This window comes from Pipistrellus kuhlii, unplaced genomic scaffold (genome assembly GCF_014108245.1).
Source record: "Pipistrellus kuhlii isolate mPipKuh1 unplaced genomic scaffold, mPipKuh1.p scaffold_m20_p_10, whole genome shotgun sequence".
In the NCBI taxonomy this organism is placed as follows: Eukaryota; Metazoa; Chordata; class Mammalia; order Chiroptera; family Vespertilionidae; genus Pipistrellus; species Pipistrellus kuhlii.
Genome location: NW_023425405.1, coordinates 5,340,975 through 5,355,103, shown reverse-complemented (window position 1 = coordinate 5,355,103; position 14,129 = coordinate 5,340,975).

Here is a 14,129-nt window from a genome sequence, read left to right as displayed (position 1 = left end):
ACAGAGAAACTGGAGAGGTCCCCAAGGAGGCAGGCCACAACCAGGCAGGATCTGGGTGGCTCCCGCACTGGCTTTGAGCAGGCTCTGGCCTCCTGGTCCCTGGGAAAGGTGCCAAAGCACCTGCAGAGCCAGAGGCCAGACAGGGCAAGGTCGGGAGGATGGGGCCTCCTCCATGGTCTGACAGAGTCAACATGAAGGGACATCAGGTACCACACAGCTTCTCTGTGAGGCCTGGAGTCAGGTGCACAATGTAGAAAATTTGGGAAATAAAGGTAAGTAAAAAAAAAAAAAACTAATATAAAATTCCACATCCCACACGCTACTTTTCATATACAGTATGTCACTTTGTCATTTGACTCAGGCATGTGTCAGTTTCCATGTCCCGTAGTGTCATGGGTTCCTAAGCCATCCCTGAAGGCGAGTGCTCTGGATGCCGGTGAGTGAGGTACTAGTGCTCACACTTGCCATCAGTGCACCTGGGGCCTTCCACGGACATAGCGACCCTCCTACACTGGGAACAGCCCCCGCCATGGAGCAGAAAGGTGTGTCACAAGACATGTCTGTTTCCACCCTTTATCACTCCACGGGGGCTCTCCTGCCCACACCACAGCCAGCACTGATGCAAGTCCTAGCACCGCCCCCTGTGTTTAGACATTCTTGTTGTTGTGCTCTATTTCCCAGCACCTGGAACCCACCTGTGCAGCATCCCAATGATGCTATGTGTGTGTGTTGGGGGGGTAGCACCAAGCATTACATCCCCCCCATGATGGGAAGACCTGTTACTTCCACTTTCCATCAGCACAGCTGGGGCCCACATGACCATTACACAGGTGGTACACTCCCAGGGGACAGAGTCTCACCTAATGAGAGGCCACTGTGACACCAAGTGCCATCAGATCGCTTGCAGCCCAACGATGCAGATCACAGGTTGAGTGATGGGGAGAAATGCAAAACCTGCAATGACTGGATATGCCTAAAGATCCTCATTCATACAGAGTGCCTGGGCTCCCATGACCAAAACAGGAGTGCTGTGGGGGGTAGCACCAAGCATTTTTTGAGAGAAACGTCTACTCTCAGTCAAACACACCTGCTTCCAAACATTAAGTTAGGGTACCTCTCCCTGTTTGGAGGAGCCAGGACTGTGTTTGTTGGCTCCTACTCAGAGCAGCTGTGCCTGTGCTCTGGGCGTGGTGATGTCAGCTTTGCATTTGGGGCACCTGCCAGGGAGTCATGAGAGCCACCGAGCAATTTTATCTCTGATCTCTGGGAGCCAGGAGCACGTCTTCCTGGCAAACTGTGTGCAATCATACATGGACTTTGCTACACTGAAAAGGAGTTTAGTCCCATTAAGTGAAGCTTAATGGGCTCGTGTTCTGACATCAGCCAGGGGACCACACCTCAGGGGTTTGTGAGTGTGTGTGTGTGTGGGGGAGTGGTAGTTGTTTGAAGGTGAGGGACAAATAAGCCCATTTGAGAAGTATACTGGACTTGAGACTAATGGGGAGAATCGAAGATTGCTGCGTATATCAACTGTGCATTCCTGGCTAGATGGTTAACTTGGCCAACCCAAGCTCTGGACCACTTTTCTCTGGTGTGGAAACTCTCAGGATACCCCACCCATTTGCCTCAGTGGGCCCAGATTATGCATATATAGCATATAAATAAAATATTGTTCTTGTCAATGTGCTTCTTTTCCTGTGTCTTTAATCTTTAACTCAGGTGTAGAGGAAGAACTGACATATGAATGGTAATGTGTTGAGTGAGACATCCCAGTGAGAGGGTTTGTAAGTAGCCACATTTTATGACTGCACAGCTGACTCCTGCAATATTGTTTCGAGTGTAAGAGATGAAAATCCAGGAAAAAGTAGGGTCCAGAGGAGGGAGCATTGGGGTGACCAACCCTTGCCTCTTTCTCTGATGCTTCTTTTTTCTCCCTCATCACTCTGACTTCAGAGGAGGCTAGATAATCTCTGATGTGTCATAGGAAACCACACTTTATGGCTTTAGTTTTTTAGTGTTTAAATGTGGTGTGTGTGTGTGTGTGTGTGTGTGTGTGTGTGTGTGTGTCTTCTTATTTAATTTAGACTTTGGCCATTCATCCTCACACATTCCCACTTCACACAGAGACCAATTTGGCATCTAGGTTCTTGAGAGGGAGAGAGAAAAACAGATGTTAGACAGAAATATAGTTTGGTTTCTTCCTGTATGCACTGACCAAAGATTGAACACAATCTATGTTTATACCCTGACCAGGAATTGAGTCCATGATCTTTCAGTGTATGGGATGATACTTCAACCAACTAGCCACACCAGCCAGGGCAGAAATCATTATTTTTGCAGCTTTTTATCTTTTCTAGTTTTCCCAGAAAGAAAACATATTTTAATGTCAATCTGATCTTTGTGTTTTTATTTCAAATCTTCAAGACCTTGTAGTAATAAGGGTGCAATTTTAACCCCCAAAGAACCCAAACACATTCTCTCATTGGGATGAATTTGGGGTATTTAGAAGAAGGAATGGTACTCATTGTACTCAAAAAGGTCTAGAGTAGCATTTTGGTAACTGTCTCTCAACGTTAAGGTACTTATATTTTACTGAAGAAATAATGAAAATGCATATTTCCCAACTCTAGCAACAGAAATCCAGATAAAATAGATCTGGAATAGAATCCAGTATGTATACCTTTAACAATAACCACAAATATCCATGAACCTTACTTAAGAGACACTATTTTCAATTTAAAAGCAAAATAAATATCTCCCAATCTAGCTTTTGTTCAATATTATCTATCTTGGAATCAAAAACTTTACTCTCCAATAGCTACCTATTGTAAAAATAACCCACAATGCAGTCATTATTAATTGGAACAATGTTGGACACCTGGTTATTTTATGAAACCTAGTTTCATGAGAAATTATCTGTGGCCAAAAGCTAGCCTAAAAGGGAAAAGGGGAAACAACATAGAAACAGTCATCTTTACCACCTCCACCCTTAATAATGGAGAAGGAACACCAAGTGCTCTGAGATTCTTGTCATTCTACCAACCAGATAAATCACTCCTCCTGGGAAGGAGTAATTACAAGGCTGAAGCGAGAGGTAGAAATAGCATTCCCATTAATTCCCGAAGGGAAGAAGTTTGCAATATAATAATCCAAAAAATTTGAGAAGAAAATTATCCACAGCCCAATCCTCTAAGGTGTCTACCTGGATGACACACTTTTGGAACACCCATAGGGAATAACATACTTAATTCCAGAAATAGTTCTATTTTTCCTACACAGCCTCAAACTCTATTTGTCCAAAATGTACTCACCTCTTCTTCTTCAAAACACATACCTCCTCCTGTTTCTTAATCTTAGAGAATAGTGCAATCTACCAAAGATGTAGTGGTTTTTTTTCTCGGTTCCTTCTTTTTTCTTTATGTTTCATATACATTTTGTAAATGCTACCTCTTTAATACAGTATCTCCCTATTCCCACTGCAATTCCCTTGCTTATCTTGATTGCTCCAATAGCATTCCAGTGCATACCATTGTTTCCTATGCTGTATTGCACCAGGTCAGATGTTTTGACCAATTTATCATAATATTTAAGCAATAGATTGAAATCGCATACTTAAGAATTTATCTCGCGGGTTGCACTGTAAGCACTGAGAAGGTAGGTACTTTGCCATGGACACTATTATTAACATAATTACTTTTCCTTCTTATGTTAGACATTTGTAAACTCATCCTAATTTTTATTTCAATTCTGAAAATGACATAGGACCTCATGGCTTATTTTAAGTAATGATATTTCCATGGGTGTACCATATTATGCCTACTTTTACATCTTAGCTAATTTACTCAATTATTCCTCTTCTAACTACTTTAAATCCAAATCACTTTATTCATTAGGCAGGATATAAATAGATTAAATAACAGAAACATTAATTTAACAGAGAGATCTGGACTTCCAGACAACCTGCAATATCTTTGGCAATAATCAGTTTCCTATAAGTATCGTGGGGAATTATTAATCCTGTTTAGTGTCTGTCTGTGGGGTTCTATGTCATTTTATGTCCATAGTTTCAGTGACAGCATGCTTCAATCCAATTCCACTCTTCATTCTAAGGTATTAACACATTTACCCATAGAATGCTACTTTATTTCAAGTTTTCTGTGTTTGATCTTTTAAATGTCTATACATATAAAGAGGTTATATGCTAATTGTCCATTATGGTGTCCCAGTAATGACCAATTTGCATATTAACAGACCAGCAGGAGGCTGCAAGCACAGCAGGGGCAGGTGGCTGCAGCCAAGTTCCTGGGGGTCTGAGGAGAGTGCCTGACAGGAGCCTGGACTGCAAAGAAGGAAGAGGAAGCAGCCACGGGAGCTCTTCAATTACCCCTGAACCTCAGGGTTATGGGGAGGCTGTCTGGGTGGGGAGAAGACCCAGCCTCCTTGGAGTAGCTGCAGCCCACACCTCCCACTCCAGATCTCTTCCCCCACCAGGGGCACCCACAACAATAGCATGCCAGTGACCACCCTTCAGCGTCCCCAAGGTACCCGGAGCCCATGCCTGCTGCTGCCTGGCCCCCTGGGCACACCTCTCCTCCCTACAACTCCAGACCCAGGTGGAGGCAGGCCAGAGCACTCCCCCCCCCCCCCCCCCCCAGGATCAGATCCTTCTCCCCTCTGCCCCCCCTTTCCCCCAGTAGCAGTGCTGTCTCCACAGTGGAAGTGCACTGAACCTCGCTGGGGGCATGGCTAAACCCGCCCTCCTAGCCTGCCTGGATCTGCCATGACTCTGCCCCAACCCCGCTCCAGGAGACTGGAACCCTGCCCTGAGCAGGTACAGCTGAGAAACAGCCACATATTATACAATAAAGAATGGCAGCCAAGCGGGAAGGTTTGACAGTTACTCCCCCTTAGGCCTCGCAGCGCCCCCTTGTGCCCCCTTAACGCCCTGCCCCCTGCCAGCACCTCCAAGGTCGATCACCGCTAAGGGCTGCTGGCCAGAGCCCACCCGCCCTCCGAGGCCTGTGGAACCCTCTGCCAAGCTTCCATGCCTCCTCCCCTACCAGCACCCGCCACCTGCGAAGGTACCTGTGGGCTTAAAAATAACAATCCTTTCCCCTTTAGACATCACTTACTGGATGAAGCATTTCTAGGTTTACTAGCTCAGAACCTCCTCATGACAACCCAGTGAGAGAGGCGGAGAAGAGATCACAGTTCCCATGGTGTATGTATATGTGTTCAGAAATGAAGCTCAGAGAGGAAAAGGTCAAGCCCGGTGGTTCCCAAGGTGCAGCACACGCCCCATTGGGGGGCAATTTGGTTTTAAGTGGGGCCAATTAGAGAATGAGCTAACAGTGAATTTTTTTGCATTTCTTATGGTTCTAGGGGATCTCCTCTACAATGTATCCTGCATAATAAAAGGCTAATATGCAAATGACCAAATGGTAGAATGACTGGTCACTATGATGCACACTGACCACCAGGGGGCAGACACTCAACACAGGAGCTGCCCCACTGATGGTCAGTGCGCTCCCACAGGGGGAGCTTTGCTCAGCCAGAAGCTGGACTCATGGCTGGTGAGCACGATGGCAGTGGTGGGAGCCTCTCCGGCCTCAATGGCAATGCTAAGGATGTCTGACTGACAGCTTAGGCCACTAAGTCATCAGCTAAACATCCCCCTAGGGCTCCCAGACTGTGAGAGGTCACAGGCCAGGCTGAGGGACCCTCTCCCCAAGTGCACAAATTTCATGCACTGGGCCTTTAATTATTAATAAACATCAAAATTATTTTTTACCTCATCATCTTTAAGAGGCATTTCTAAAAGCACTGATGAGTCATAATTTTTATTAAAAAGAATTTAAAAAATTAATTCAAATAAGTTTATAGAAATGTGACAATAAACTGAATAATAGATTTTTAGTTCATATTATTTAGCAATATTTATGGGGCACTTCAAGGGGAAAAAGAGCAGATAATTGGCTGGAAGGTTATTCTTATCTTTCTTGTGTTTCTGCTTCAGCCATACTATTCTACTCTGTGAAGCTTTGTGATGGAGAGTTTAAACAATATTTTTTTAAAAGGACTATATGATTTCAGATCTATGTAATTGTTAGAGATTTTTTTCTTGAGGTTATTTGAGCCAAACAGACAATACATGCCAAGAAGCAAGATCTCAAATGCTCCATAAAAATAAGAGTTTTACAGCTTCTTTTATGCACTTGAAATTCTATGGGTACTCCCCATAGAACCCCTTTTTTTCATTAACATAAGTGTTAGAAACTTTTTATTTAATCCAGAGCAAACTTCTTATTTACTCCCAGTTCACTTTTCCTTAGCAATCTTATCCACATACACCCAATTCTCTAATATAGTCTTTATTTTCTTCTTCTACCCAAAGCCCTCATTCAAAGTATGCAGATGATTTATGTAATTATGAATGTACCTGTTTTCTGTTTTGTTTTGTTAATCCTCATCCCCGGCTATTTTTTCCATTGATTTTTTTTTTTTTTTTTTTTGACCGAGTGGAAAGGAGGGTGAGAGACACAGATAAATATCAATGTGAGAGAAATACACTGATTGGTTGCCTCTAACATGTGCCCTGACCTGGACTGGGGATCAAGCCTGCAACCAAGGTATGTGCCTTTGACTGGAATCGAACACAGGACACTTCAGTCCACAGGCTGATGCTCTAACCACTGAGCCAAAGCTAGCAGGGCTGGGGCTCATTTTTTTATTCTGGATTTAGTATAATTAATCACTCCATTTGCAAATGTATTACTCCTACAGAAGGGCCAGAACCTTGAACATAACTCTTTTTTAAATACATTTATTGCTATTTTATTATTCATATTCTTGGTCATTTATTATTTTTTTCTTCTTCCTAAAGAAGACTATTTAACATTTCTTGTAATAATGGTGTGGTGGCAATAAACTCCTTTAGCTGTTTCTTGTCTTGGAAGCTCTTTATCTGTCCTTCAATTCTAAATCCCAGTGGTTCTCAACCTTTCTAATGCCATGACCCTTTAATACAGTTCCTCATGTTGTGGTGACCCCCAACCATAAAATTATTTTTGTTGCTACTTCATTACTGTAATTTTGCTACTGTTACTGAATTGTAATGTAAATATCTATGTTTTCCGATGATCTTAGGTTCTACAACAGCGGCTCTCCTAAGAACCGCTAGCAGGGTCACCTAAGACCATTAGTTGTACATCCTTGCTTTTTATGAATTGGAATATTTTGTACCATTCCCTTCTGGTCTGCAATTTTCTGTTGAGAAATCAGATGATAGTCTTAAGAGAACTCTCTTGTAGGTAACTAGCTGCATTTTTATTGCTTCTTTTTAAAGATTCTGTCTTTGTCTTTAACCTTTGATATTTTCATTATGATATGTCTTGGTGTGGGACTCTTTGGGTTCCTGTGTTTGAGATTCTGCATTTTTTGGATTGGTATGTCTATTTCCTTCACTAGATTAAGGAAGTTTTCAGTCATTATTTTTGCAAACCGATTTTCAATTCTTTGGACTCTGTCTTCTCCTTCTGGTACCCTCATGATGTGAATGTTGGTGTGATTGAAGTTGTCCCAGAAGCTCTAACTATCCTCACTTTTTTGGAATTTTTTTCTTTTTGACGCTCTGATTGTTTTCTTTTTCCTTATCTTCCAAATTGCTGGTCTGATCCTCTGCTTCAACTACTCTTCTGGACTGTGTTTCTTATTTCAGTTAGTGTATCCTTCATTTCTGACTGGTTCTTTTTTTATGTTTTCTACATCTTTTACAAATTTTCAGTGAAATCAATGAACTTCTTTATAGCCAATGTTTTGAACTCTCCATTTGGTAGATTGCTTGTTTCCATTTTATTGAGTTCTTTTTCTAGATTTTTGTTCTATTCTTTCATTTTTCAGCATGATTCTTTGCCTCCTCATTTTGGTTGCCTCCATGAGTTTGTTATAGGTGGAGCTGCTACATGTCTTGGTCTTGGTAGAATATACTTACATAGTAACTGTCTTACAAGGCCCAGTGGTGCAACCTTCCCACTCCCTGAGCTTGGACATCTCAGCTGGGGGGGCTGGTATCACTCCTCAGTGTTGACCTCGGCAGCTAAGCCAGCCTCCTTGACTTTTATCGACAACACAAGGGTGTGGCACCAGCTGGTTCCACATCTCAGCCCCGTTTAGCATTCTTGATGTGGCTTCTTCTCTGTAGTCTTTGTTGTAGGACTTCTCCTCAGCCAGATTTCAAGCAGTTTCTGTGATGGTCGTTTTGTATCTTAGCTGTAATTCTGACGTGGTTGTGGGAGGTTCCGAGTGCCACGTTTAGCCACACTGCCATCTTGACCTGAACACTAATATAACTCTTTTTAAAAGTTATGGAACTTTCTTATGTCATTACGTAGTTATTGATGTGCTGAATAGTATTGCATCAGAATAAAACCAAGTTACAGGGTGGGAATATTAAGTATGCACAAAATTTCGAAAAAGATAGCATGAAATTAAAATTTAGGAGTTAATCTTAATCAGTCTGTGCTGTGGATCAATCTGAAACTGAAAGGAGTATAAATTGCATTCTAAGAACTTCTGATTCTCTTAATCAGGAAAACTTTAAGAAACAAATATCTGAGGATAAATTATACTAGGGAAGACTTGTTAACAAGCATCTGGCAAAATAACTAAAGAGGATTACTCTCATTAGCAAGATTTTTTAAAATCTACATTTTAAAACCATTAACTGAACTCAATCTTCATCGGCATGATCACTACTACTCTATTCTCTATTTAAGAAGATAAAATACAAGAACCAGTGTTTCCTGGAGGAACCAGAACATTTCCAGAATGATAAAACGTATTCCAGCCCACTGAGTATAAAATTAGATTGCTGAATGACTGTGGCTGGCTCGGATTCTGAGGTCACGATGATTCATAACTAAAGCCAGGCTTTAGTTATGAATCTTACATTAGGTGAGATAAAAAAACCTTTTTGTAGTACCAGGTACTATGATTTAAGTTTTATCTCCTAATTCTTATCCAGGAATTTTTATTAATACCATGAAGACAACTTGCTAGCTAAGCCACTGACTTTAAATGAGCTCGTACTCACCCTATGGGACCAAGGAAGCATCTTCTCAGTGCTGTTCGCAGTCCCGGTCACACCACTGATTCACACCTTTTACATTCTTTGTTAGTACTGTACTTCATAGGCAGTAAACCATACAAAGCCCACTAAGTCCTTTTGTGCATATGAGCATAATTAACCACAATTTTATTTCAACTCCCTATCTCCCCACCTAGGCAAAATACGTTAAAGTACACTTTTCTCATTTTAGGGCCTCTTTATAAGGCAAAAGTCTCTAAATATTTTAGTCAAGGCTATCACCATTTTATCCTAAACATATTTAGGTATAAGAAATTATTACTATATATATATTTCTTTATGTGTTTATTTCAGAGAGAAAGGGAGAAGGAGAGAGAGATAGAAACATCAATGATGAGAGAGAATCATTGACTGGCTGCCTCCTGCATGCACCCTACTGGGGATTGAGCCCGCAGCCCTGGCATGTGCCCTTAGCCAGAATTGAACCTGGGACTCTGCAGTCCGCAGGCCACTATTCTATCCACTGAGCAAAACTGGTTAGGGCCCTGCTAAGATTTTTCATAGATTGTGGCCTAGTGATATCACCTGTTTCTCAGGCTTCTGAAACTTGTAATATTAATATTTTACTAGTACAAAACTTTGATTTAAAATTTTCCCTTTTCCATGTCAAGTTCTGAGGATAGAGAATATGCTCTGCAGGATTGAGAACTTCAGAGGCCAAAGCAGAAATAACAAGCACCTTCCAGATTTATGTCTTTATTTAGATTTACCTGGAAAAAAAATAAAAATCTAAGCTTTTCACATGCATAGCTTTCTTATTTCTTCTCACTTTTTTCTTTCATTTTTTCTGTCATCCAAAATATTCTATCTCTTTAATCTGATGGAAAAATATAGATGTCAACATGTAAATACACAGACCCATACATATATTGCTTATAACAATAAACAATATTTACATGAAAATTATAAGCCTCAGATTTGAATAATAAATTTATTTCATTAAAAAGTCCAGGGTTACGTCTGGCTCAGTGGATAGAGCATTGATCTGTGGACTGAAAGGTCCCAGGTTCGATTCCAGCCAAGGGCATATACCTTGGTTGTGGGCACATCCCCGGTGGAGAGTGTGCAGGAGGCAGCTCATCGATGTTTCTCTCTCATCGATGTTTCTAATTCTCTATCCCTCTCCCTTCCTCTCTGTAAAAAATCATTAAAAAAAAATTTAAATGGAAAATAAAATAAAATAAAAAGTCCAGGGTTAAATGCTGAGCTTTGCATTATATAAAATGGGTCAAGTGTGTTCTGAATAAAATTTTATATTAATAGAATATTAAGTGTGATCCCTAATTTCATTTTATATATCAACCTTCAATTATATTTTCTTAATTTTAACCATTTTTTTGCTATGAAACTTTTTGCACCATAGAAAATACTATGTTTATGTACACAGAAATGACAGCTGCAAGCCCCTAACAAAGAATACTCCACCCCCAGGAAATAACTTAGCAGCGAAAACCGTTCTCCCTCCACACTATCAGTGTAGGTTGAGGTGAAAAGTTGGGCTTCCTAGCTCTGGGTACCCTTTCTACTCTAGACTTGCCAATAAGTCAGATAAAAGGAACTATTGCCAGGAATGGAGTCGAGTGGGAGCTGAGGGGCCTGGCCACTTTTAGAGAACTATTATGAAGGTTAGACAGGAGTGATATGGGGACTCTTTTCTGGGTCCTAAGGACTAGTATGTTGAAAGCTGGCATCACAGTGGGCACCCAGTCAGAGTATTGGAAGTTAGTCATGTGTTCATGGGTGGCTGCATACAGGTTGTGCATTTTCCTTGTGACTGGTGCCTCACCTGTAATCCAGCCTGTAGACTACATCTACATCTTTTCCTGTGGTTATGGGTCCAGACAGCAAATATTTTTCTAAAAGGTTATCTGTGGTTCGACCATATGACAAAGGGAACAGCTGTTCCCAGGGAGAGAAAACAGATGACTTTGCTTCAATCATACATCCTTGATTTAAAAAAAAAAAAACACCCCACAAAACAGGCTAGTTACAAGTAGGGTGGCTCAAGAGTCACATGTTTCCAATCATGTTATTTCCCAGAAAGAGCTCCCTTTGCTGACCTTGCAGACATAACAAGTTCAGGTCTCCTTCTGACCTCCCAGATACCACATGCTCAGCAGACAGAGATCATTCTTGCAGCTGTGACCCTGTCTGTTATTTGCCTTCTTGTAAGGGCCTCACTATCTCTCACACACATTTCCAGATTTCCTCTCAGACCTCGGCTGGACCTCATCGAAAGGGTCGAAGCAGCCCAAGGTTTTGAGCAGATACACTGCCCTGCAGGGTGTCCAATGGACCACACTGTAGTCATTGGATTTAGGGGCTGAGCTGAGGAGAATCTACTTTACCTGTTTGAATGCACAGGCACTCACTGATGATACCATAAGCACAACGCACATGGCTTGGACCAGCCACCAGGCCAATACTGGAGGAAAGGAAGCTATAGAACCAGCAGCCCAGGAGCGGAAGAATTGGACAGTGACAGTGACATCCAAACACTGCTTTCCTCACCAGACACAGCAACCTGAGGGCACAGGTGCGGGAGTTGAGAAATAAGGACACCATGGAGAGTTGGCCTATTGAGGTGGAAAGCCCAGGATCTCCGTGTGGGACGTCTGGTCTAGCAAGGGTCCGCTACACACCAGCTGGTCCACCAGTGCCAGCCCAGAGAGACATAACAGCCATTCTGCATGAGGACAGTCTGTGACAGGATCAGCAGCAGGTGCCACACTAACTGTGGAGCTGGCCCACCCAGGCCTGAGTCAGCGACACTGCCCCAAGGGCTCCAGGGCGCCGGGCACCAGTGACTGACTTGTAGATTAAAGCCTCACTGGCGACTCTGGAAACAGTCCTGGCACACAGGACCATGGAGGAGAGGCCCTACTGGCCTAGAGAGGCCAAGCTCCAATAAATTTGGCTGCCATATTTACTAAGAAGGAAATAGTATGGAATTTTAATGTGTCTTTGGGTATTTCCTTTCTACCAATGAAATGAATGGACTGCTCCTATCATTTTAAGGAAACTGGTTAATACTTCCATGTATCATCTTTTGAAAGTATCTTAATATCTTAATATCTAGTATCTTAATAAATACCTTGATTCCAGTCAAATGTGACCCAATATGCTTTCTTAGGATTGAGAAAAATGGATGATAAGCAAAAGTTTAATTATAGTATTGTGTGGGACAAAATTTTTGGAAGAATATGGACAATAGATTATTCAAGGTCATTAAAACTGCTTTAAAATGAGTTAAGCTGTATGTTAGGCATTAAAATAGGTGAAAAATAGAGAATTTTGAGTTGATAACTCTATCCAAAAATCGTTTTTATCTTTTAGAAAATGTTCTAAAGAATCAACCGGGCAGTGTTTTACTAATACTGGTTTGAATCACAACATTTCTGAAAGAGAGTTTCTAGGGATTTGTTTTTCCAAGGAGCTTCTTGATGTTACTTACACAGCCATTCTGATTTAAAAAAGAAAAGAAAAAAGAATACAGCAGGCATTTGGGAACCCCTGGTTAAGAGTGCTATCTTTGAAAGCACTCAAGTACACTTTGAGCTTCATTTCTTCCACGTAAAGAGCTTGGAAATCATCACATCATCCTCTTAAGAAAGAGCTGGGAGAACTGAAAATCAGTGCTATCGAGGACACTTCAGAGCCCTGTGGTTGCAGAGCCCCAACTCTGTTGAAACAAGTGCACCCAAGATCTTCATACCCAGAATAGAAGGCACTAGAACACTCGTGGGGGTAATTTTTATGGAAGGCTGAAATGTCAACTAGTGTGAGAGGGGGGAAAAAGTCCTCAAGACCACAGTCTTGGGAGATTCCAATACTCCTGCGGGCTTTGCCTACAGGAATCCGACTAGCTCCTCACCAGGAAGATCCAAGAAAGATGCCTTCACAGCTCTGGAAGTGAGAAGTGGGCATCATCAGTGTCCTACATGCCCAGAGCCTTCACCATCACAAAGGCACACTCTCCAGGAGAAGGAGTTTAGCGGAGCTTAGTTCTGATTCAATCTCTGAGCCCAAATAGCCTTCAGATTTTAACTAAGAGGAGAAACAAAAACAGAGCCAGCTGGGCTTAGGGATACCGTAACTAGGGAAGGAAATAGGTGGCAGAGCGGGGAAAGCTATTTCACTCAAGAAAGATATGTGAAGATCACAGCTATAAAAAACTAAAACAACAAAATTGAATTAGAAGATTAGAGAATGCTCCCCCTCCTTACAATTTACTGCCATGCCAAAGTGAAGTACAAAAAGAAAAATTGAACAAGAAAAAAATTTGTTTAAAAGTATAAAATATGTATAATAAATAGCAGAAGAGGAAAAGGAGAGAAAGGATCAGAAAAAGCATTTGAAGTAATAATAACTGAGAAGTTTCCAAAACTGATGACATATACCAAACAGAATAAATATTACAAACAACACAAATATAATAACAAAACATTACAGTGAAACATTTTATATTAAGATGAGAACAAATTTAAAAATAAGTCAGAGGAATAAAGTCATCTTACCTTTGGATGAAGACATATAAAATCCTAGAGGACTTATCAGAAACCATGGAAAAGAAGACAGAGTGGAGTAAAATATTTAAGTATGATGTATGTAGTTACAAGTATTTAAAGTTTTTAAAACTGTCTATATGTATTGAAACCATCTTTCAAAAGAGAAGGATAAATTTAAAAAAATGTCCTCACACAAACACAAAACTGAGGGAATCTTTGCTAACCAAACTGATCCTGAAAATCTTATGTGTTCTAAAGGTGAAAAGAAAGAAATATAGGTCAGAAATTCAGATCAACATAAAGAGAAAGAACACAAAGAAGTAAATGAATTAAAATAAAATATTTGTTACATTTCAATTAATTGATCTTAAAGGTAATTGCTTGTAGAGCTATAGAACAATGATAATTTTTATACAAATTATGTTCTCAGAAGGAATTAAAATAGAACTCAAAGACAGAAACATAACTGGAAAATC